Below are 23,452 nucleotides of genomic sequence, written 5' to 3' on the forward strand. Positions count from 1 at the left end.
ATGTAATAACTATCTATGTGATAACTCTAACCAACTCCAGTAGCAGAGAGTGGTTGGTATTCATGGGGGAGCAAATAGTGGCTTAGCCTAACATGGCGCCTTATTCCTCATGAAGTGCATACCTTCCATAGTGTACTGTAGTGCACTAAATGTAGTGCCCTATATAGGAAATAAGGAGCATTATCTATGGAATAGGGAATCGTTTCAGATTGGCCAACTTCATTCATTAGGCACAGAACCTCCATAACTGAACAAAGAGGGCTAGGTGTTATGTAGCAAAATAATAGTTATGTAGTAATGACCAACAGAGAGATGAAGACTATAGTCCATAACAGCCATGATATATTTGCTTTATAGCTCTGCTAATTGGCTGTGTGGTTCACCATCCTTCATCTGCAAAGTGCTGAATTTACAATTCTACTACGGCGACAGCATCCTCTCTCTTACAGACACAGACACAGACACAGACACAGACACAGACACAGACACAGACAAAGACACAGACACAGACAGAAAGCAGGGCAGGTTTCAGTGTGGATGCCCAGTGCTGCACCATTCTCCTGACAAAGAGGTGATGCATGGAGCTATAGAGATGCAGGGGGTGAGTCAGCATCATGGAACTATAGAGATGCAAGGGATGAGTCAGCATCATGGAGCTATAGAGATGCAGAGGGTGAGTCAGCATCATGGAACTATAGAGATGCAGGGGATGAGTCAGCATCATGGAGCTATAGAGATGCAGGGGGTGAGTCAGCATCATGGAGCTATAGAGATGCAGGGGATGAGTCAGCATCATGGAAATATAGAGATGCAGGGGGTGAGTCAGCATCATGGAAATATAGAGATGCAGGGGGTGAGTCAGCATCATGGAGCTATAGAGTTGCAGGGGATGAGTCAGCATCATGAAAATATACAGATGCAGGGGATGAGTCAGCATCATGAAAATATACAGATGCAGGGGATGAGTCAGCATCATGGAGCTATAGAGATGCAGGGGGTGAGTCAGCATCATGGAGCTATAGAGATGCAGGGGGTGAGTCAGCATCATGGAGCTATAAAGATGCAGGGGATGAGTCAGCATCATGGAACTATAGAGTTGCAGTGGATGAGTCAGCATCATGAAAATATACAGATGCAGGGGATGAGTCAGCATCATGGAGCTATAGAGATGCAGGGGGTGAGTCAGCATCATGGAGCTATAGAGATGCAGGGGGTGAGTCAGCATCATGGAGCTATAGAGATGCAGGGGATGAGTCAGCATCATGGAACTATAGAGTTGCAGTGGATGAGTCAGCATCATGAGACTATAGAGATGCAGGGGATGAGTCAGCATCATTAAACTTTAGAGATGCAGCGGATGAGTCAGCATCATCGTATAGTGAGAGATGTACATTTATGTTACATATCCAGAGCGAGATACCGGAGTGGGTGGAAACATTTTTGTCAGTTATCAGTTGCAGCCTTCATCCGCCATTCCAGATGGCACTCCTGTAGCCGCATGGTCAGCCATTGAGGACTTTTGGCTTTGTAACTGGAGTTGTCCATCTCCTGGACTGGCTGCCCGCCAGGGTTTGAAAGCCCAGTCTAACCTACATTTTCTCTTAACCTTGGGTGCGGGCCCAGCCGAGCCCAGAATATGCATGGGGCAGCGGTGTCACTCCCTGAGGTAGCACGCAAGGCAAAGTAACGCAAGGCAGAGCAGAGCAAGGCAGAGCAGAGCAAGGCAGAGCAACACAAGGCAGAGCAGAGCAACACAAGGCAGAGCAGAGCAACACAAGGCAGAGCAGAGCAACACAAGGCAGAGCAGAGCAATGCCAACACAAGGCAGAGCAGAGCAAGGCAGAGCAACACAAGGCAGAGCAGAGCAAGGCAGAGCAACACAAGGCAGATGGGGCAGCAGAGTCAACTGAGGCAGCAACACAAGGCAGAGCAATGCAAGGCAGAGCAGAGCAACGCAAGGCAGAGCAGAGCAAGGCAGAGCAACGCAAGGCAGAGCAGAGCAACGCAAGGCAGAGCAGAGCAAGGCAGAGCAAGGCAGGGCAGAGCAAAGCAAGGCAGAGCAAAGCAAGGCAGAGCAGAGCAACGCAAGGCAGAGCAGAGCAAGGCAGAGCAACGCAAGGCAGAGCAGAGCAAGGCAGAGCAACGCAAGGCAGAGCAACGCAAGAGCAGAGCAAAGAGCAAGGCAGAGCAGAGCAAGGCAGAGCAGAGCAAGGCAGAGCAGAGCAAGGCAGAGCAGAGCCAGGCAGAGAAAGGAAGAGCAACACAAGGCAGAGCAGAGCAAGGCAGAGCAGAGCAAGGCAGAGCAGAGCAAGGCAGAGCAGAGCAAGGCAGAGCAGAGCCAGGCAGAGAAAGGCAGAGCGCACAAGGCAGAGCAAAGCAGAGCAGAGCAACAGCAGAGCAGAGCAACACAAGGCAGAGCAGAGCAAGGCAGAGCAGAGCAACACAGCAGACAGAGCAAGGCAGAGCAGAGCAAGGCAGAGCAACACAAGGCAGAGCAGAGCAAAGCAGAGCAGAGCAACACAAGGCAGAGCAACGCAGAGCAGAGCAACGCAGAGCAACGCAGAGCAGAGCAACACAAGGCAGAGCAATGCAAGGCAGAGCAGAGCAACGCAAGGCAGAGCAACGCAAGGCAGAGCAGAGCAAGGCAGAGCAACGCAAGGCAGAGCAACGCAAGGCAGAGCAACGCAAGCAGAGCAGAGCAAGGCAGAGCAGAGCAAGGCAGAGCAGAGCAAGGCAGAGCAGAGCAAGGCAGAGCAGAGCCAGGCAGAGAAAGGCAGAGCAACACAAGGCAGAGCAGAGCAAGGCAGAGCAGAGCAAGGCAGAGCAGAGCAAGGCAGAGCAGAGCCAGGCAGAGAAAGGCAGAGCAACACAAGGCAGAGCAGAGCAAAGCAGAGCAGAGCAACACAAGGCAGAGCAGAGCAACACAAGGCAGAGCAGAGCAACACAAGGCAGAGCAGAGCAACACAAGGCAGAGCAGAGCAACACAAGGCAGAGCAATGCAAGGCAGGGCAGAGCAGAGCAACGCAAGGCAGAGCAGAGCAAGGCAGAGCAGAGCAGAGCAGAGCAAGGCAGAGCAACGCAAGGCAGAGCAACGCAAGGCAGAGCAACGCAAGACAGAGTAGAGCAAGGCAGAGCAGAGCAAGGCAGAGCAGAGCAAGGCAGAGCAGAGCAAGGCAGAGCAGAGCCAGGCAGAGAAAGGCAGAGCAACACAAGGCAGAGCAGAGCAAAGCAGAGCAGAGCAACACAAGGCAGAGCAGAGCAAAGCAGAGCAGAGCAACACAAGGCAGAGCAGAGCAAAGCAGAGCAGAGCAACACAAGGCAGAGCAGAGCAAAGCAGAGCAGAGCAACACAAGGCAGAGCAGAGCAAAGCAGAGCAGAGCAACACAAGAAAGAGCAAGACAGAACAGAGCAGAGCAAAGCAGAGCAGAGCAAGACAGAACAGAGCAGAGCAAAGCAGAGCAGAGCAAGACAGAACAGAGCAAGAAAGAGCAGGGCTGAGCAACACAAGGCAGAGCAGAGCAATGCAGAAAAATGCAAGGCAGAGCGAGGCAGAGCAATGCAAGGCAGAGCAAGGCAGAGCAGAGCAATGCAGAGCAAAGTGAAGCAAACCCACTACCACTACATGTACACATGTACACACCCACTAATGCACACAAGCGTGCGGACACACGAGCGCAAACACACACACAGACAAACACACAGACAAACACACACACAAACAAACGCACCAGCTCTGTTGTTCCTGGCCTTGACCAAGTTCTATGAGAGGCTAAATCTCATCCTGTAAGCTATCCCACTAAGGCTGCCCCAGGCACTGAGGACCCTACTTTAGATGGGCCATTAACCCTGCCCACTCTCCCTCTCATTCAACTCTGGCTGCTTAAGAATAAAGTGCACTCAGCCCATCAACCACTTTCAGCTGAAATGTCTCAGAGCTATATTTTTATGTGTTGCATTCAAACACACACACACACATATGCACGCCGAGGACACACACACACGCACGCGCGCACGCACACACACACACACACACACACACACACACACACACACACACACACACACACACACACACACACACACACACACACACACACACACACACACACACACACACACACACACACACACACACACACACACACACACACACACACACACACATATTAGTAAAGAACAGCAAGCTCCTTCAAAAGCCTTGGTCTTAGAACAGAGAAGCTGGGATGACTATTTGCATCATTAGTGTTGTGCTGGAAGAGCTACTGAAGCGCAGAGGAGTTCTAACGCACTCAGAGGAGTTCTAACGCACTCAGAGGAGTTCTAACTCACTCAGAGGAGTTCTAACGCACTCAGAGGAGTTCTAACTCACTCAGAGGAGTTCTAACTCACTCAGAGGAGTTCTAACGCACTCAGAGGAGTTCTAACTCACTCAGAGGAGTTCTAACTCACTCAGAGGAGTTCTAACGCACTCAGAGGAGTTCTAACTCACTCAGAGGAGTTCTAACGCACTCAGAGGAGTTCTAACGCACTCAGAGGAGTTCTAACTCACTCAGAGGGAGGGGAATGAGAGAAGAAGAAAAATAGCGAATGAGGGAAAAACAGAGTGAAAAAGGAGGGAGTGAGGTGGCATGGAGATTGGCGGGATGGAGAGAAATAGAGAGAGAGAGAGAGGGAGAGAGAGAGAAAAAGGATGGAGGGAGGAAGCAGGGAGAGTGGTGGGATGGAGAGAGAGAAGGGGAGAGAGAGAGAGAGAGAGAGAGAGAGGGGAGAGAGAGAGAGAGGGGGAGAAACAGAGAAACAGAGAAACAGAGAGAGGAAGCAGGGAGAGTGGTGGGATGGAGAGAAAGCGAGAGAGAGAGAGAGAGAGGGGGAGAGAGAGAGAGAGAAAGAAACAGAGAGGAAGCAGGGAGAGTGGTGGGATTGAGAGAAAAGAGAGAGAGTGAGAGAGAGAGAGAGAGAGAGAGAGAGAGAGAGAGAGAGAGAGAGAGAGAGAGAGAGAGAGAGAGAGAGAGAGATAGAGAGAGAGAGAGAGAGAGAGAGAGAGAGAGAGAGAGAGAGAGAGAGAGAGAGAGAGAGAGAGAGAGAGAAGGGAAGGGAAGAGAGAGGTAGAGAAGGGGAGAGAGAGACACAGAGAGAAGTAAAAAGGAGAGAGTGGACAGCAGCCGAAGGACTGGAGATTGAACTGAAAACGAAAACGGCATATTTTTTTTTGCTGTGAGTTGGTTTTTCTAAATATAGCCTCCCTCCATTCTCCTTCCTCTCCTCCTCTCTTCTCCCTGGTACCGCGCATATCTGAACACCCATGACAATCCTTGGAAGCTGGGTGGATAGGAGGGTAGGTGGGGGTGGAGGGATTCTAGAAGGATGGCTGGGACTGAGGGTTGTCAAAGTTCACTGCGTATTGTAGAAATCGCTTGAGAGAGAGAGCATAGTGGAATTGGACGACTCCACACAACTATACCAAATCCACTGAAACCAGATATTTGATCAGACAGTGGACACTGTAGCTGCAGACCTACTGACCAAAAAGATCAGATCATGTGAAGTCATTATGGCAGTTGCCTCCACTCTAGTCCACAACCCTGGTCTGGGTGTGATTCCACCTGTTCCTCCACTCTAGTCCACAACCCTGGTCTGGGTGTGATTCCACCTGTTCCTCCACTCTAGTCCACAACCCTGGTCTGGGTGTGATTCCACCTGTTCCTCCACTCTAGTCCACAACCCTGGCCTGGGTGTGATTCCACCTGTTCCTCCACTCTAGTCCACAACCCTGGTCTGGGTGTGATTCCACCTGTTCCTCCACTCTAGTCCACAACCCTGGCCTGGGTGTGATTCCACCTGTTCCTCCACTCTAGTCCACAACCCTGGCCTGGGTGTGATTCCACCTGTTCCTCCACTCTAGTCCACAACCCTGGTCTGGGTGTGATTCCACCTGTTCCTCCACTCTAGTCCACAACCCTGGCCTGGGTGTGATTCCACCTGTTCCTCCACTCTAGTCCACAACCCTGGCCTGGGTGTGATTCCACCTGTTCCTCCACTCTAGTCCACAACCCCCTGGGTGTGGTTCCTCCACTCTAGTCCACAACCCTGGTCTGGGTGTGATTCCACCTGTTCCTCCACTCTAGTCCACAACCCTGGCCTGGGTGTGATTCCACCTGTTCCTCCACTCTAGTCCACAACCCTGGTCTGGGTGTGATTCCACCTGTTCCTCCACTCTAGTCCACAACCCTGGCCTGGGTGTGATTCCACCTGTTCCTCCACTCTAGTCCACAACCCTGGCCTGGGTGTGATTCCACCTGTTCCTCCACTCTAGTCCACAACCCTGGCCTGGGTGTGATTCCACCTGTTCCTCCACTCTAGTCCACAACCCTGGCCTGGGTGTGATTCCACCTGTTCCTCCACTCTAGTCCACAACCCTGGCCTGGGTGTGATTCCACCTGTTCCTCCACTCTAGTCCACAACCCTGGCCTGGGTGTGATTCCACCTGTTCCTCCACTCTAGTCCACAACCCTGGCCTGGGTGTGATTCCACCTGTTCCTCCACTCTAGTCCACAACCCTGGCCTGGGTGTGATTCCACCTGTTCCTCCACTCTAGTCCACAACCCTGGTCTGGGTGTGATTCCACCTGTTCCTCCACTCCAGTCCACAACCCTGGCCTGGGTGTGATTCCACCTGTTCCTCCACTCTAGTCCACAACCCTGGTCTGGGTGTGATTCCACCTGTTCCTCCACTCCAGTCCACAACCCTGGCCTGGGTGTGATTCCACCTGTTCCTCCACTCTAGTCCACAACCCTGGCCTGGGTGTGATTCCACCTGTTCCTCCACTCTAGTCCACAACCCTGGCCTGGGTGTGATTCCACCTGTTCCTCCACTCCAGTCCACAACCCTGGCCTGGGTGTGATTCCACCTGTTCCTCCACTCCAGTCCACAACCCTGGCCTGGGTGTGATTCCACCTGTTCCTCCACTCTAGTCCACAACCCTGGCCTGGGTGTGATTCCACCTGTTCCTCCACTCTAGTCCACAACCCTGGCCTGGGTGTGATTCCACCTGTTCCTCCACTCTAGTCCACAACCCTGGCCTGGGTGTGATTCCACCTGTTCCTCCACTCTAGTCCACAACCCTGGCCTGGGTGTGATTCCACCTGTTCCTCCACTCTAGTCCACAACCCTGGCCTGGGTGTGATTCCACCTGTTCCTCCACTCTAGTCCACAACCCTGGCCTGGGTGTGATTCCACCTGTTCCTCCACTCCAGTCCACAACCCTGGCCTGGGTGTGATTCCACCTGTTCCTCCACTCCAGTCCACAACCCTGGTCTGGGTGTGATTCCACCTGTTCCTCCACTCTAGTCCACAACCCTGGCCTGGGTGTGATTCCACCTGTTCCTCCACTCCAGTCCACAACCCTGGCCTGGGTGTGATTCCACCTGTTCCTCCACTCCAGTCCACAACCCTGGCCTGGGTGTGATTCCACCTGTTCCTCCACTCCAGTCCACAACCCTGGCCTGGGTGTGATTCCACCTGTTCCTCCACTCCAGTCCACAACCCTGGCCTGGGTGTGATTCCACCTGTTCCTCCTGTCTTCTATGAGCTCATGTCTTTGACCATTCAAATTCATTGAAGCCAGATATACCATCAGACAGTATCTGTGAACACTACACTGTACAGAGATGATCACAGCCAGTTAGTCATTAGGACAGTTGCCTTCACTCCAAAGACCTGTATGTGATTTGTTCCTTCCATCTTTTATGAGCTCATTACACTACTTCACACTACTGAGTTGTCTGTAGACCCTGCCACATATGTCTCGTGTCTAAGCCGTTGAATTTCGACTCCCCTTTGTCTCTATACTGACATTTTGCTTGTTTTATAGTCACAGTGGGTACAACATCTCCTATGCACTTCCTTAGAAACTCACTCACAGTATCAGCGTATAAATCAATTTTATTCTCTGAGGCTACCTCAGAACATTCAAGACAATCTTCGTGATGGTCAGACCAGCATTGAATGGTCATAGACAGAGGCGCTACATAGACAGATATATACACTACATAGACAGAGGAATAGTACATAGGGATATATACGCTACATAGACAGATACACTACATAGACAGAGGAATACGCTACATAGACAGAATGAATACACTACATAGACACATAGACAGAGGAATAGGCTACATAGACAGAGGAATACGCTACATAGACAGAGGAATAGGCTACATAGACAGAGGAATAGGCTACATAGACAGAGGAATACGCTACATAGACAGAGGAATACGCTACATAGACAGATATATACGCTACATAGACAGAGGAATGATCATAGACAGGAATACGCTACATAGACAGAGGAATACACTACATAGACAGAGGAATACGCTACATAGACAGAGGAATAGGCTACATAGACAGAGGAATACGCTACATAGACAGAGGAATACACTACATAGACAGAGGAATAGGCTACATAGACAGAGGAATAGGCTACATAGACAGAGGAATACGCTACATAGACAGAGGAATACGCTACATAGACAGATATATACGCTACATAGACAGAGGAATACGCTACATAGACAGATATATACGCTACATAGACAGAGGAATACGCTACATAGACAGAGGAATAGGCTACATAGACAGAGGAATACACTACATAGACAGATATATACGCTACATAGACAGATATATACGCTACATAGACAGAGGAATACGCTACATAGACAGATATATACGCTACATAGACAGATATATACGCTACATAGACAGAGGAATACGCTACATAGACAGAGGAATACGCTACATAGACAGATATATACGCTACATAGACAGATATATACGCTACATAGACAGAGGAATACGCTACATAGACAGAGGAATATGCTACATAGACAGAGGAATACGCTACATAGACAGAGGAATACGCTACATAGACAGAGACATTCACTACATAGACGCTACATAGACAGAGGATATACGCTACATAGACAGAGGAATACGCTACATAGACAGAGGAATACGCTACATAGACAGAGGAATACATAGACGCAGATATATACGCTACATAGACAGAGGAATACGCTACATAGACAGATATATACGCTACATAGACAGAGGAATACGCTACATAGACAGATATATACGCTACATAGACAGAGGAATACGCTACATAGACAGAGGAATACGCTACATAGACAGAGGAATACGCTACATAGACAGATATATACGCTACATAGACAGAGGAATACGCTACATAGACAGAGGAATACGCTACATAGACAGAGGAATACGCTACATAGACAGAGGAATACGCTACATAGACAGATATATACGCTACATAGACAGAGGAATACACTACATAGACAGAGGAATACGCTACATAGACAGAGGAATACGCTACATAGACAGAGGAATACGCTACATAGACAGAGGAAACGCTACATAGACAGATATATACGCTACATAGACAGAGGAATACGCTACATAGACAGATATATACGCTACATAGACAGAGGAATACGCTACATAGACAGAGGCTACATAGACAGAGGAATACGCTACATAGACAGAGGAATATGCTACATAGACAGAGGAATACGCTACATAGACAGAGGAATATGCTACATAGACAGAGGAATACGCTACATAGACAGAGGAATATGCTACATAGACAGAGGAATACGCTACATAGACAGAGGAATATGCTACATAGACAGAGGAATACACTACATAGACAGAGGAATATGCTACATAGACAGAGGAATACGCTACATAGACAGAGGAATATGCTACATAGACAGAGGAATACGCTACATAGACAGATATATACGCTACATAGACAGAGGAATACATTACATAGACAGATATATATACGCTGAATAGACAGAGGAATACGTTACATAGACAGAGACATTCACTACATAGACAGATATATACGCTACATAGACAGAGGAATACGCTACATAGACAGAGACATTCACTACATAGACAGAGGAATATGCTACATAGACAGAGGAATACGCTACATAGACAGAGACATTCACTACATAGACAGAGGAATATGCTACATAGACAGAGGAATACGTTACATAGACAGAGACATTCACTACATAGACAGATATATACGCTACATAGACAGAGGAATACGCTACATAGACAGAGACATTCACTACATAGACAGAGGAATATGCTACATAGACAGAGGAATACGTTACATAGACAGAGACATTCACTACATAGACAGATATATACGCTACATAGACAGAGGAATACATTACAGCAGAAGGAGCAGGAGGAGAAAGATATGGAGTCAGAAAAGAGATGGGAATGGAGGACTGATCTCTATGGTTACCTCTGAAATGGAATCCCTTAAATATTGCAGTGCACCGCCTTTGACCTATATCGTGTTTCTACTTTTGACCAGGGTTTTCCTATGTAGTGCACTACTTTTGACCAGGGTTTTCCTATGTTGTGCACTACTTTTGACCAGGGTTTTCCTATGTAGTGCACTACTTTTGACCAGGGTTTTCCTATGTAGTGCACTACTTTTGACCAGGGTTTTCCTATGTTGTGCACTACTTTTGACCAGGGGTTTCCTATGTTGTGCACTACTTTTGACCAGGGTTTTCCTATGTTGTGCACTACTTTTGACCAGGGTTTTCCTATGTTGTGCACTACTTTTGACCAGGGTTTTCCTATGTAGTGCACTACTTTTGACCAGGGTTTTCCTATGTAGTGCACTACTTTGACCAGGGTTTTCCTATGTTGTGCACTACTTTTGACCAGGGATTTTCCTATGTTGTGCACTACTTTTGACCAGGGTTTTCCTATGTTGTGCACTACTTTTGACCAGGGTTTTCCTATGTAGTGCACTACTTTTGACCAGGGTTTTCCTATGTAGTGCACTACTTTTGACCAGGGTTTTCCTATGTTGTGCACTACTTTTGACCAGGGTTTTCCTATGTTGTGCACTACTTTTGACCAGGGTTTTCCTATGTAGTGCACTACTTTTGACCAGGGTTTTCCTATGTTGTGCACTACTTTTGACCAGGGGTTTCCTATGTAGTGCACTACTTTTGACCAGGGTTTTCCTATGTTGTGCACTACTTTTGACCAGGGTTTTCCTATGTTGTGCACTACTTTTGACCAGGGGTTTCCTATGTTGTGCACTACTTTTGACCAGGGGTTTCCTATGTTGTGCACTACTTTTGACCAGGGTTTTCCTATGTTGTGCACTACTTTTGACCAGGGTTTTCCTATGTAGTGCACTACTTTTGACCAGGGTTTTCCTATGTTGTGCACTACTTTTGACCAGGGTTTTCCTATGTTGTGCACTACTTTTGACCAGGGTTTTCCTATGTAGTGCACTACTTTTGACCAGGGTTTTCCTATGTAGTGCACTACTTTTGACCAGGGTTTTCCTATGTTGTGCACTACTTTTGACCAGGGTTTTCCTATGTTGTGCACTACTTTTGTCACTATATAGGGAATATTCTGGTTAAAAGTAGAGGACTACGGTGCCATTTCAAACCTAGTTTTCATCCACTATGCTGGCTGGCTGAGGGCCTATCCCCTCCACCGGACTCAACCAATCTGCTGCTTCAAAGTATCTCTACTGAGAATCTACTGGAGCTATCCCATATACAGCCATGATGTGTAGCTACAGTACAGTACCGTGCTGCCTGCACCCTTCATATTATAATTACATCTTAGATAGACCCATATCAGCCATGTACCTAGACCCACAGCACTGTGCTTCCTGCTCTGTTCTTATTATAATTACATCTTAGATAGTCCCATATCAGCCATGTACCTAGACCCACAGCACTGTGCTTCCTGCACTGTTCTTATTATAATTACATCTTAGATAGTCCCATATCAGCCATGTACCTAGACCCACAGCACTGTGCTTCCTGCACTGTTCTTATTATAATTACATCTTAGATAGACTCATATCAGCCATGTACCTAGACCCACAGCACTGTGCTTCCTGCACTGTTCTTATTATAATTACATCTTAGATAGACCCATATAAGCCATGTACCTAGACCCACAGCACTGTGCTTCCTGCACTGTTCTTATTATAATTACATCATCTATCAGCCATGTACCTAGACCCACAGCATGCACTGTTCTTATTATAATTACATCTTGATAGACTCATATCAGCCATGTACCTAGACCCACAGCACTGTGCTTCCTGCACTGTTCTTATTATAATTACATCTTAGATAGACCCAGACCCTAGACCCACAGCACTGTGCTTCCTGCACTGTTCTTATTATAATTACATCTTAGATAGACTCATATCAGCCATGTACCTAGACCCACAGCACTGTGCTTCCTGCACTGTTCTTATTATAATTACATCTTAGATAGACCCATATCAGCCATGTACCTAGACCCACAGCACTGTGCTTCCTGCACTGTTCTTATTATAATTACATCTTAGATAGACCCATATCAGCCATGTACCTAGACCCACAGCACTGTGCTGCCTGCATCCTGTATGGCAATACATCACCAAACACTGCTTCATGAGGAATGCCTTTCCAACAGTCTTGAAGGAGGTCCCACATATGCTGAGCACTTGTTGGCTGCTTTTTCCTTCACTCTGCAGTCCAACTCATCCCAAATCATCTCAATTGGTTTGAGGTTGGGTAATTGTGGAAGCCAGGTCATCTGATGGAGCACTACATCACTCTCCTTCTTGGTCAAATAGCCCTTAAACAGCCTGGATGTGTGTTGGGTCATTGTCCTTTTGGAAAAACAAATGATAGTCCCACTAAGTGCAAACCAGATGTGATGGCGTATCGCTGCAGAATGCTGTGTTAGCCATGCTGGTTAAGAGTGCCTTCAATTCTAAATAAATCACAGACAGTGTCACTAGCAAAGCACCCCCACACCATTACACATCCTCCTCCATGCTTCACGGTGTTAAAGCCTGCATGTATAATGCTTGGTGTCCTTTAGTAGTGGCCTCTTTGCAATATTTCAACCATAAGGGTCTGATTCACGCAGTCTCCTCTGTCTGTTACTTGAACTCTGTGAAGCATTTATTTGGCCTGCAATCTGAGGAGCAATTAACTCTAATTAACTTATCCTCCGCATCAGAGGTAACTCTGGGTCTTCCTTTCCTGTGGCCTCATAAGAGCCAGTTTCATCACAGTGCTTGATGGTTTTTGCGACTGCACTTGAAGAAACTTTCAAAGTTCTTGACATTTTCCGGATTGACTGATCTTTATGTCTTAAAGTAATGATGGACTGTGTTTTCTCTTTGCTTATTTGAGCTGTTCTTGACATAATATGGACTTGGTTGTTTACCAAATAGGGCTTTCTTCTGTATACCACCCCTACCTTGTCACAACACAACTGATTGGCTCAAATGCATTAAGAAGGAAAGAAATTCCACAAATTAACTTTTAAACAGGGCACACCTGTTAATTGAAATGCATTCCAGGATGAGAGAATGCCAAGAGTGTGCAAAGCTGTCATCAAGACCAACGGTGGGTACTTTGTAGAATCTCAAATATAAAATATATTTAGATTTGTTTAACACATTTTTGGTTACTACATGATTCCATATGTGTTATTTCATAGTTTTGATGTCTTCACTATTATTCTACAATGTAAAAACTAGTCAAAAACTGGTCCTGTATATTGTTCCCCTCTAAAAAAATCTTTCAAATCGTATCCTTTATCTAATATTATTGTGGATAAGGTTAATACTGAATGAATGGCACTCAGCTATGAGTGTAGTTGGCATGACGATTCTAGCCCTGGGAAACATGTCAGTGGATGGAGGTTCCAGCCCTGGAGAACCTGTCAGTAGATGGAGGTTCTAACCCTGGAGAACCTGTCAGTGGATGGGGTTTTTAACCCTGGGGAAGCTGTGAGTGGATGGAGGTTCTAACCCTGGAGAACCTGTCAGTGGATGTATGTTCTAGCCCTGGGGAACCTGTCAGTGGATGGAGGTTCCAGCCCTGGAGAACCTGTTAGTGGATGGAGGTTCTAAACCTGGGGAACCTGTCAGTGGATGGAGGTTCTAACCCTGGAGAACCTGTCAGTGGATGGAGGTTCTAACCCTGGAGAAACCTGTCAGTGGATGGAGGTTCTAACCCTGGAGAAACCTGTCAGTGGATGGAGGTTCCAGCCCTGGAGAACCTGTCAGTGGATGGAGGTTCCAGCCCTGGAGAACCTGTTAGTGGATGGAGGTTCTAAACCTGGGGAACATGTCAGTGGATGGAGGTTCTAAACCTGGGGAACCTGTCAGTGGATGGAGGTTCTAAACCTGGGGAACCTGTCAGTGGATGGAGGTTCTAACCCTGGAGAACCTGTCAGTGGATGGAGGTTCTAACCCTGGAGAACCTGTCAGTGGATGGAGGTTCCAGCCCTGGAGAACCTGTCAGTGGATGGAGGTTCCAGCCCTGGAGAACCTGTCAGTAGATGGAGGTTCTAACCCTGGAGAACCTGTCAGTGGATGGAGGTTCTAACCCTGGGGAACCTGTCAGTGGATGGAGGTTCTAACCCTGGAGAACCTGTCAGTGGATGGAGGTTCTAACCCTGGAGAACCTGTCAGTGGATGGAGGTTCTAACCCTGGAGAACCTGTCAGTGGATGGAGGTTCCAGCCCTGGAGAACCTGTCAGTGGATGGAGGTTCCAGCCCTGGAGAACCTGTCAGTGGATGGAGGTTCTAACCTTGGAGAACCTGTCAGTGGATGGAGGTTCCAGCCCTGGAGAACCTGTCAGTGGATGGAGGTTCTAACCCTGGAGAAACCTGTCAGTGGATGGAGGTTCCAGCCCTGGAGAACCTGTCAGTGGATGGAGTTTCCAGCCCTGGAGAACCTGTTAGTGGATGGAGGTTCTAAACCTGGGGAACCTGTCAGTGGATGGAGGTTCTAAACCTGGGGAACCTGTCAGTGGATGGAGGTTCTAAACCTGGAGAACCTGTCAGTGGATGGAGGTTCTAACCCTGGAGAACCTGTCAGTGGATGGAGGTTCTAACCCTGGAGAACCTGTCAGTGGATGGAGGTTCCAGCCCTGGAGAACCTGTCAGTGGATGGAGGTTCTAGTAATGGGGGAACTGGTTATGTCATTCAGCTTGGTGAATTGGTGATGTAAAATATAGGGTTGAGCGATATCCCAGATATGCCCTGCAAACCAACAGGGTAACACAGGTTAAAGCCTGCATGTATAATGCTTTCTTTTTTTTCTCTCTTTTCTTTTTTGGGGAATTTTACCCCTTTTTCTCCCCAATTTCGTGGTATCCAATTGTCTCATCGCTACAACTCCCGTACGGGCTCGGGAGAGACGAAGGTTGAAAGTCATGCGTCCTCCGATACACAACCCAACCAAGCCGCACTGCTTCTTAACACAGCGCGCATCCATCCCGGAAGCCAGCCACACCAATGTGTCGGAGGAAACACCGTGCACCTGACAACCTTGGTTAGCGTGCACTGCGCCCGGCCTGCCACAGGAGTCGCTGGTGCGCGATGAGACAAGGATATGCCTACCGGCCAAGCCATCCCTAACCCGGACGACGCTAGGCCAATTGTGCGTCGCCCCACGGATCTCCGAGAGAGCCTAGGCGCGAACCCAGAGTCTCTGATGGCACAGCTGGCGCTGCAGTACAGCGCCCTTAACCACTGCACCACCCGGGAGGCCTGTATAATGCTTTCTAACTTGTTATAAGCATGTATGAGCCTTTATAATGTTTCAAAATTAGGCATATAAAGGATTTAAAAACATTTATAAGCTGGTATAATGGCTTATTCATAAAAGTTAAGATAAAGTGTAACCAGCTTTATAGACGAAACACATTTCCATTATATTTCCATTAAGTATTCCATTAGAAAATGACCTGAAGAGTGACTAGAGAGCCTCTTTCTTGAGACAGGAAAGAGGCAGCGAGAGACAGGAACTGTGCTAGTTCATCAAATTTAATCAAAGCATTGCACACTGACACACCAGTACTCACACACAAACACACGGGCACACACGCAGTACGCAAACACCAATGCAAACATACACACAAAATACATACACACACGTGCACACACACACATAAGCAAACATGCACACACACATACACACACACTTACACACACAAAGCACTCCTCACGGGACAGGCTTTTAGTGATCTGTCTCATGCAGTACTTAATTGACCCCACACAGGAAGCCTAGCAGTCCCAAATGCACTCCGTCCCCCCACGCACAGCACACTCACACACATACTGACCACAGACAACCTGAGCACACACACACTGAGCACACACACACACTGAGCGCACACACACAATGAGTGTATGCCACACACACAGAGGACACACACACTGACATGCCACACACATGTGCTCAGTGTGCACACACACACACACACACACACACACACACACACACACACACACACACACACACACACACACACACACACACACACACACACACACATGCATGCAGCACAGAGAGGAGAAAGCATGATATACCAGCCAGTATACTGTGCGCCCCTCAGCAAAGCTTCTTCTCCACACCTGCCCTGCCTCTCCTCAGCAACTGAACAGAACAGCACTAACCCACCCCATATTCTGCAACTAATATCCCAGAATACACCAGGACCATTCACCAGCAATATCAGCAATGTAGCAAGAGCCATGTCACTGGACATCAGACTGATACTACTGTCTGTAAGCTTGAGTGAAGGAACAATGAAATATTCAATCAGATGTTATATTGCTTAACATGCACAGTTGCACCCCTTATCACCACACCACCACATTCCTAAAGCCGCTACCCAGGAGATTGCCCCAGACTGCTAAACATGTTAACAGAAGTGGTGGCCGATGTAGGAAGGTGATAAGATTCTATTTTCATCTCGATGTACTGGTAGATCAACTATTTTCAGATTTTGATGGGTATAATCTTGATAAAGAAAGAAGAAAATACTCCCAAGTTTAAATATAAGAACAAATCAAGATAAAACAAACAATATGAATGTACTGTTCTCTGCAGAATGAATGACCAGAGATAATAGAGTGGAAGAGAAGCAGCTGAATAGTCTTGAGAGAGAAAGCGATGTCGAATAGGGTGGGTACTTACTCAGTTGAAGGTAGGAAGAGAGTGCTCTCTCCCTCGTTCTCTTTCTCTCTCTCTCGCGCGCTGCTACTCAGTCATGGTGTTCTCTCTCTAGGGTAGCGGTGAAGTGTGCTGTACCGTGCTTGGGAGCAGTCTATCCCTCTTTCTCTCTCTCTTCCCCCTCCTCCCTCTCTCTCTGTCTCTCTCCAAGACACAACCCTTTGCCACGTCATTAGGGCTCCTTTCTTTCCATCCTATCTTACACTCTTTTGTTCCTTTATCCCCGTCTCTCTTCTTCTTCATCGTCATTCTTTTACCTCTATCACTACCTGTACTGTTATATTCTTAGTCACCCTGAGACTCTGCAGCTTCTCAACATTGAACATGTAAAGAGGAATGGAGCAGTTCAATAGGCCATATTTAGTTTTGTTACAGTAATGACACATTGTGTGGCACTAATAGAAAGGCATTTCTATTCTCATTCTATCATTTTAGTAGAATTTTTTAAAATGTATATTCAGATCATTTGTTACTGTAAGATAATCAGAGTTCATTACAGTGTTGTTTAATGAGAGAACCGTACAGTTAGAACTGTTAGTGAGGGAGGTGCATTCTCAAACAACTATTATTTGCCACTGCTATGTTCTGAACAAACAAAGTAATAACTCAAACAGACGACTAGAAAAAGCTCAAACCAAGTTTATTCACCAACTGGGTCATACAGCTACAAAGACAAGACATGATTACACAAGCACATATATTTATAACCTCCGACTGGGCGGAGTGGACTCCTTACACATCTAGACAGCCAATACATCTCTGTTGCTAGTCAGGAACTTAATTGGTTCCTCTCACCGGTGTAGTCATGGCCCTGCCTAATTCTAGAACCTTTCATGGGCGTGAAAGTGTATGTGTGTGAGATAGGACTGTAGTAGGAGGGTCGTTGTGGTGGAACCCTCTGGCCCCACTCCCAGTGGTTTCTTCTCACTTCATCTGTTGACTTGACCTCGAGCCGAATTCCTCGCACCTCCCTAATAATATAATAATAATATATGCCATTTAGCTGACGCTTTTATCCAAAGCGACTTACAGTCATGTGTGCATACATTCTACGTATGGGTGGTCCCGGGAATCGAACCCACTACCCTGGCGTTACAAGCGCCATGCTCTACCAACTGAGCTACAGAAGGACCACAGCTGGTCTGCCTCATCGGAGACTAACTGTTGGCCTTCTGTCATGTTCTGACCTTAGTTCTTTTATTATGTTTATTATGTAAATATGGATACCACGCTGCACCTTGGTCCTCACCTTCTTCCACCGACGACGGCCGTTACACCTTCGGCTCCCTCCTTAGGAACACGGAACAGAATATATGACCTTTCTGCACTTCCCCTTGTCTCACTCAGTAACTTTCCATACACCAAGTTCCTATCCACGCTTCATTGACCCCAACCTATACATTCCTTATACATAATACGTTCTAGTATGGTAACATTAATAAGCATGTTTCAAGCTAGAATACAACACCACAAACATATCACCAACGATCAATTAAAATCAAGTGAGAAAGTAAGTAGGTAAGCAGGCACCAGTCAATCAATCAATCAAATGTATGTTATAAAGCACCTTTTTACATCAGCTGTTGTCACAAAGCGCTTTATAGAAACCCGTCTAAAACCCCAAACAGCAACAAGCACTGCAGAGGCAAAGGCACAGTGGTTAGGAGAAACAATATACCAGATTCACTGGATCAGCCTTCCATCAAACTATGTACAAGTATCAGACACAAGAACCAAAGACACAAGTTAGCAGCAAAACCACTAGCACAGCCACTTGAAACTCTTCTCACAAACCTCTCCTAACCACCGTGGAGTTGAATGGCCAAACTGTATGAAGTAAAGGACAAAACAGGAGACAGTGTGGTGGTGGTAGGGAGATGGAAGAGCCAGGCTCCCCAGTGTGTGTGTGTGTGTGTGTGTGTGTGTGTGTGTGTGTGTGTGTGTGTGTGTGTGTGTGTGTGTGTGTGTGTGTGTGTGTGTGTGTGTGTGTGTGTGTGTGTGTGTGTGTGTGTGTGTGTGTGTGTGTGTGTGTGTAAGCTCTGTTCTTTGGATGTCACAGCTGTCTGTACACTGACAGGCCCTCCGTTGCGCTACCATGTCAGGGGCCCGTGTGTGTGTTCTAGGGAACACAACCGAGAAAAGTCAATCCCTCAACAAAACAATCCCACTGAGCCTGTTGCTACGCTTCACACACACAAACTCACACACACACTTCATTTGAACATTTCCACAACTCCACATAGTGTAAAATCCACTACAAACATCCTAGTGAACCAAGATGGGACCAATTGACGTCATAACTTACATTTAAGACTGAAGAAGTCTATGAGAAATTTCCAGTGAAGTTTAAGATTCATAATTTATAGAGCAGGTTGCTGGAAAGGAAGAGAAGAGAGAAGGGGGACATACATTTGAATTCCGCATGAGCAGTACGATGTGAATAAAACATGAACAAAGGGCTTAAAAGCTAAACTCCCTCCACAGTGTTTTGCACTCAGAGAGAAAGAGAAAGAGAGAGAAAGAGAGAGGGGGGGGATGGAGAGAAATAGATGACTCCCTGTCTCTGGGTTGGTAGTGAATTCCCATGCTGTGAGCTGCACCTAATCATTATTATTCATTTGTTTACATAGATTTTATTTGACTTTTCCAATGACAACAAAATCATTACAGCAAAAAACTAAATAGAAAAACATCAGAAAAAGAACAGGAAGTAGATACAGTACAATATACTGTACAAGATAAGTATACAGTTACAGTATTGAATTGAATTGTTACCAAGGTGTATTTGCTTAACCAGGTCATCCTGGTTTGTGAACGTTATCCATTTCTCCCCTTTGCTTTCAAATACAGGTGTTTACAAGTCTTAAGGCTTATGTCAAGCTTTCCATAATAAAGATTTGTTTTACTATACTTTGCAATTCGTCAGATTTTGGGGCTTCAACTTTATACAAATTCCTAGTAATTGATTGTTTTTACGAGCAACAAGGAAAACTTTAATCAAGTACATATCACTGCACATTCACTAAAGCATTTCAGTGCAGATATCTGTCAGCAGACCTGGGATCAGATACTATTTGAAATCATCTCAAATACTTAAGCTGGGCTTGATTGAGCTTGCCTGGCGCAACTGAACCAACAGTATAGTTACAAAACTGTAAACCCCACCCATCTGGCACTCCAGACAGGCAAAAGCAAATGCTAAAATTATTTGAAAGATTTCAAATATTTTTTTATTTTTTTATCCCAGATCTATCAGTCCCTTTCTGTCTGTCCCATGAACCATCTGTGAGTGTGTGTACAGTGTACAATACCAGTCAAAAGTTTGGACACACCTACTCATTCAAGGGTTTTTCTTTATTTTTACTATTTTCTACATTGTAGAATAATAATGATTACATAAAAACTATGAAATAACACATATGGAATGATGTCGTAACCATGAGTGTTAAAAAAAATCTTCAAAGTAGCCACCCTTTGTCTTGATGACAGCTTTGCACACTCCAGGCATTCTCTTATCCAGAGTCACCTGGAATGCTTTTCCAACAGTCTTGAAGGAGTTCCCACATATGCTGAGCACTTGTTGGCTGCTTTTCCTTCACTCCAACTCATCCCAAACCATCTCAATTGGATTGAGGTTGGGTGATTGTGGAAGCCAGGTATCAGGTATGAAGGTAAGACCCAGATGCAGACAAGTCGAATTAACAAGGGTTTAATAATCCAACAGGGGAAGGCAATAGACAGGTCAAGGCAGGCAGGGGTCAGTAAACCAGAGGTGGGCAAAGTTACAGGTTGGGAGGCAGGCTTGGGGTCAGGGGCAGGCAGAGTGGTCAGGCAGGTGGGCTCAGAGTCAGGACAGGCAAGGGTCAAAACCAGGAGAGCGAGAAAAAGAGAGACTGGGAAAAGCAGGAGCTGAGAACAAAAACGCTGGTTGATGCCACCTGGCATCCTACCTGGGCGCATATCTGTTTGACCTGGGTGTCGGCGGTGGATTTCGGTTGATGAGGGCTGGGTCCAGGATGTCTCTATAGCAGGGACCCAGCACCTCTCCCCTGGGCCATAACCCTCCCAGTCAACCAGGTACTGGAAACCCCTGCCCCGTGGTCGTACATCGTGTACGCCGGATGGCCATCGATGACACTGGAGGTGCGTTGGGTCATTGTCCTGTTGAAAAACAAATGATAGTCCCACTAAGTGCAAACCAGATGTGATGGCGTATCGCTGCAGAATGCTGTGGTAGCCATGCTGGTTAAGTGTGCTTTGAATTCTTCACTGACAGTGTCACCAGCAAAGCACCCCCACATCATCACACCTCCTCCTCCATGCTTCACGTTGGGAACCACACATCTGTTCACCTACTCTGCGTCTCACAAAGACACGGCGGTTGGAACCAAAAATCATCAGACCAAAGGACAGATTTTCACTGGTCTAGTGTTCATTGCTCGTGTTTCTTGGCCCAAACAAGTCTCTTCTTCTTATTGGTATCCTTTAGTAGTGGTTTCTTTGCTGCAATTCGACATGAAGGCATGATTCATGCAGCCTCCTCTGAACAGTTGATGTTGAGGTGTGTCTGTTACTTGAACTCTGTGAAGCATTTATTTGGGCTGCAATCTGAGGTGCAGTTAACTCTAATGAACGTATCCACTGCAGCAGAGGTAACTCTGGGTCTTCCTTTCCTGTGGCTGTCCTCATGAGAGCCAGTTTCATCATAGCGCTTGATGGTTTTTAAGTCTGCACTTGAAGAAACTTTCTTGACATTTTCTGGATTGACTGACCTTCATGTCTTAAAGTAATGATGGACTGTCTTTTCTCTTTGCTTATTTGAGCTGTTCTTGACATAATATGGACTTGGTCTTTTACCAAATAGGGCTATATTCTGTATACCACCCCTACCTTGTCACAACACAACTGATTGGCTCAAGCATATTAAGAAGGAAAGAAATTCCACAAATTAACCTGTTAATTGAAATGCATTCCAGGTGACAACCTCATGAAGCTGGTAGAGGGAATGCCAAGAGTGTTTAACACTTTTTTGGTTACTAGATGATTCCATATGTGTTATTTCATAGTTTTATTCTACAATGTAGAAAATAGTAGAAATAAAGAAAAACCCTTGAATGAGTTGGTGTTTCCAAACTTTTGACTGGTGCTGTATATTGATGTTGGGATGGTGCTGAGAGGATGAATATAAAGTAGACATTTTTAGAAATGTCTCTTTAAGGGCGCTCTGGAAAGAATGGATGTTCTTAGAATGTACTCAGGGAGCACTGAAGCATACAGCGATGTGGATCAGTGGAGGCTGCTGAGGGGAGGATTATTCTACAATGTAAAAAAAACAACTACAATGTTTAAAAAAAACTTGAATGAGTAGGTGTATCCAAACTTTTGACTGGTACTGTATGTGTGTGTGTGTGTGTGTGTGTGTGTGTGTGTGTGTGTGTGTGTGTGTGTGTGTGTGTGTGTGTGTGTGTGTGTGTGTGTGTGTGTGTGTGTGTGTGTGTGTGTGTGTGTGTGTGTGTGTGTGTGTGTGTGTGTGTGTGTGTGTGTATGAACGCCTGCGTGCACACACGCATATGTGTTTGTGTGTGTGTCAGTCCATCAGTCTGTCTGTCCCATTAACCATCTCGGCAGAACTGGTTCTAGTGCATTATGGATGAGACATCTATTTCAAGGCACAGAGTTGAGGGTGGAGGGTGCTGCTTTCTGACTTCTGAGTGGAGGGAAATGGAACTGACCTGCCTGCTGATTGGTTGCCAAGCTCCCTTGAGGATCAGGAGGAACTCTAGTTCAGTAGATTAGGCTGAGACATTACAGCAGGTACAGTGGTTACGTCCCACATGGCACCCTATTCCCTATGGGCCCTGGTCAAAAGTAGAGAACAAATTGCACCCTATTCCCTATGGGCCCTGGTCAAAAGTAGAGAACAAATGGCACCCTATTCCCTATGGGCCCTGGTCAAAAGTAGAGAACAAATGGCACCTTATTCCCTATGGGCCCTGGTCAAAAGTAGAGAACAAATTGCACCCGATTCCCTATGGGCCCTGGTCAAAAGTAAGAGAACAAATGGCACCCTATTCCCTATGGGCCCTGGTCAAATGTAGAGAACAAATGGCACCCTATTCCCTATGGAGCCCTGGTCAAAAGTAGAGAACAAATGGCACCCTATTCCCTATGGGCCCTGGTCAAAAGTAGAGAACAGATGGCACCTTATTCCCTATGGGCCCTGGTCAAAAGTCAAAAAATGGGCCCTGGTCAAAAGTAGAGAACAAATGGCACCCTATTCCCTATGGGCCCTGGTCAAAAGTAGAGAACAAATGGCACCCTATTC

General features: G+C 46.5%; 1 protein-coding gene across 1 annotated transcript in view; it reads right to left on the reverse strand.

Annotated features, from left to right (window-relative positions):
- Positions 1 to 17,236, reverse strand: part of LOC118372730 (voltage-dependent L-type calcium channel subunit beta-4-like) — a 50,632-nt gene extending 33,396 nt beyond the window's left edge. The window contains exon 1 of the mRNA XM_052484826.1: positions 17,092 to 17,236. The gene's annotated coding sequence lies outside the window, so the exon portion shown is untranslated. The remainder of the gene's footprint in view (positions 1 to 17,091) is intronic.
- Between the last annotated feature and the right edge of the window lie 6,216 nt (positions 17,237 to 23,452).

This window comes from Oncorhynchus keta, chromosome 28, assembly GCF_023373465.1.
Source record: "Oncorhynchus keta strain PuntledgeMale-10-30-2019 chromosome 28, Oket_V2, whole genome shotgun sequence".
In the NCBI taxonomy this organism is placed as follows: domain Eukaryota; kingdom Metazoa; phylum Chordata; class Actinopteri; order Salmoniformes; family Salmonidae; genus Oncorhynchus; species Oncorhynchus keta.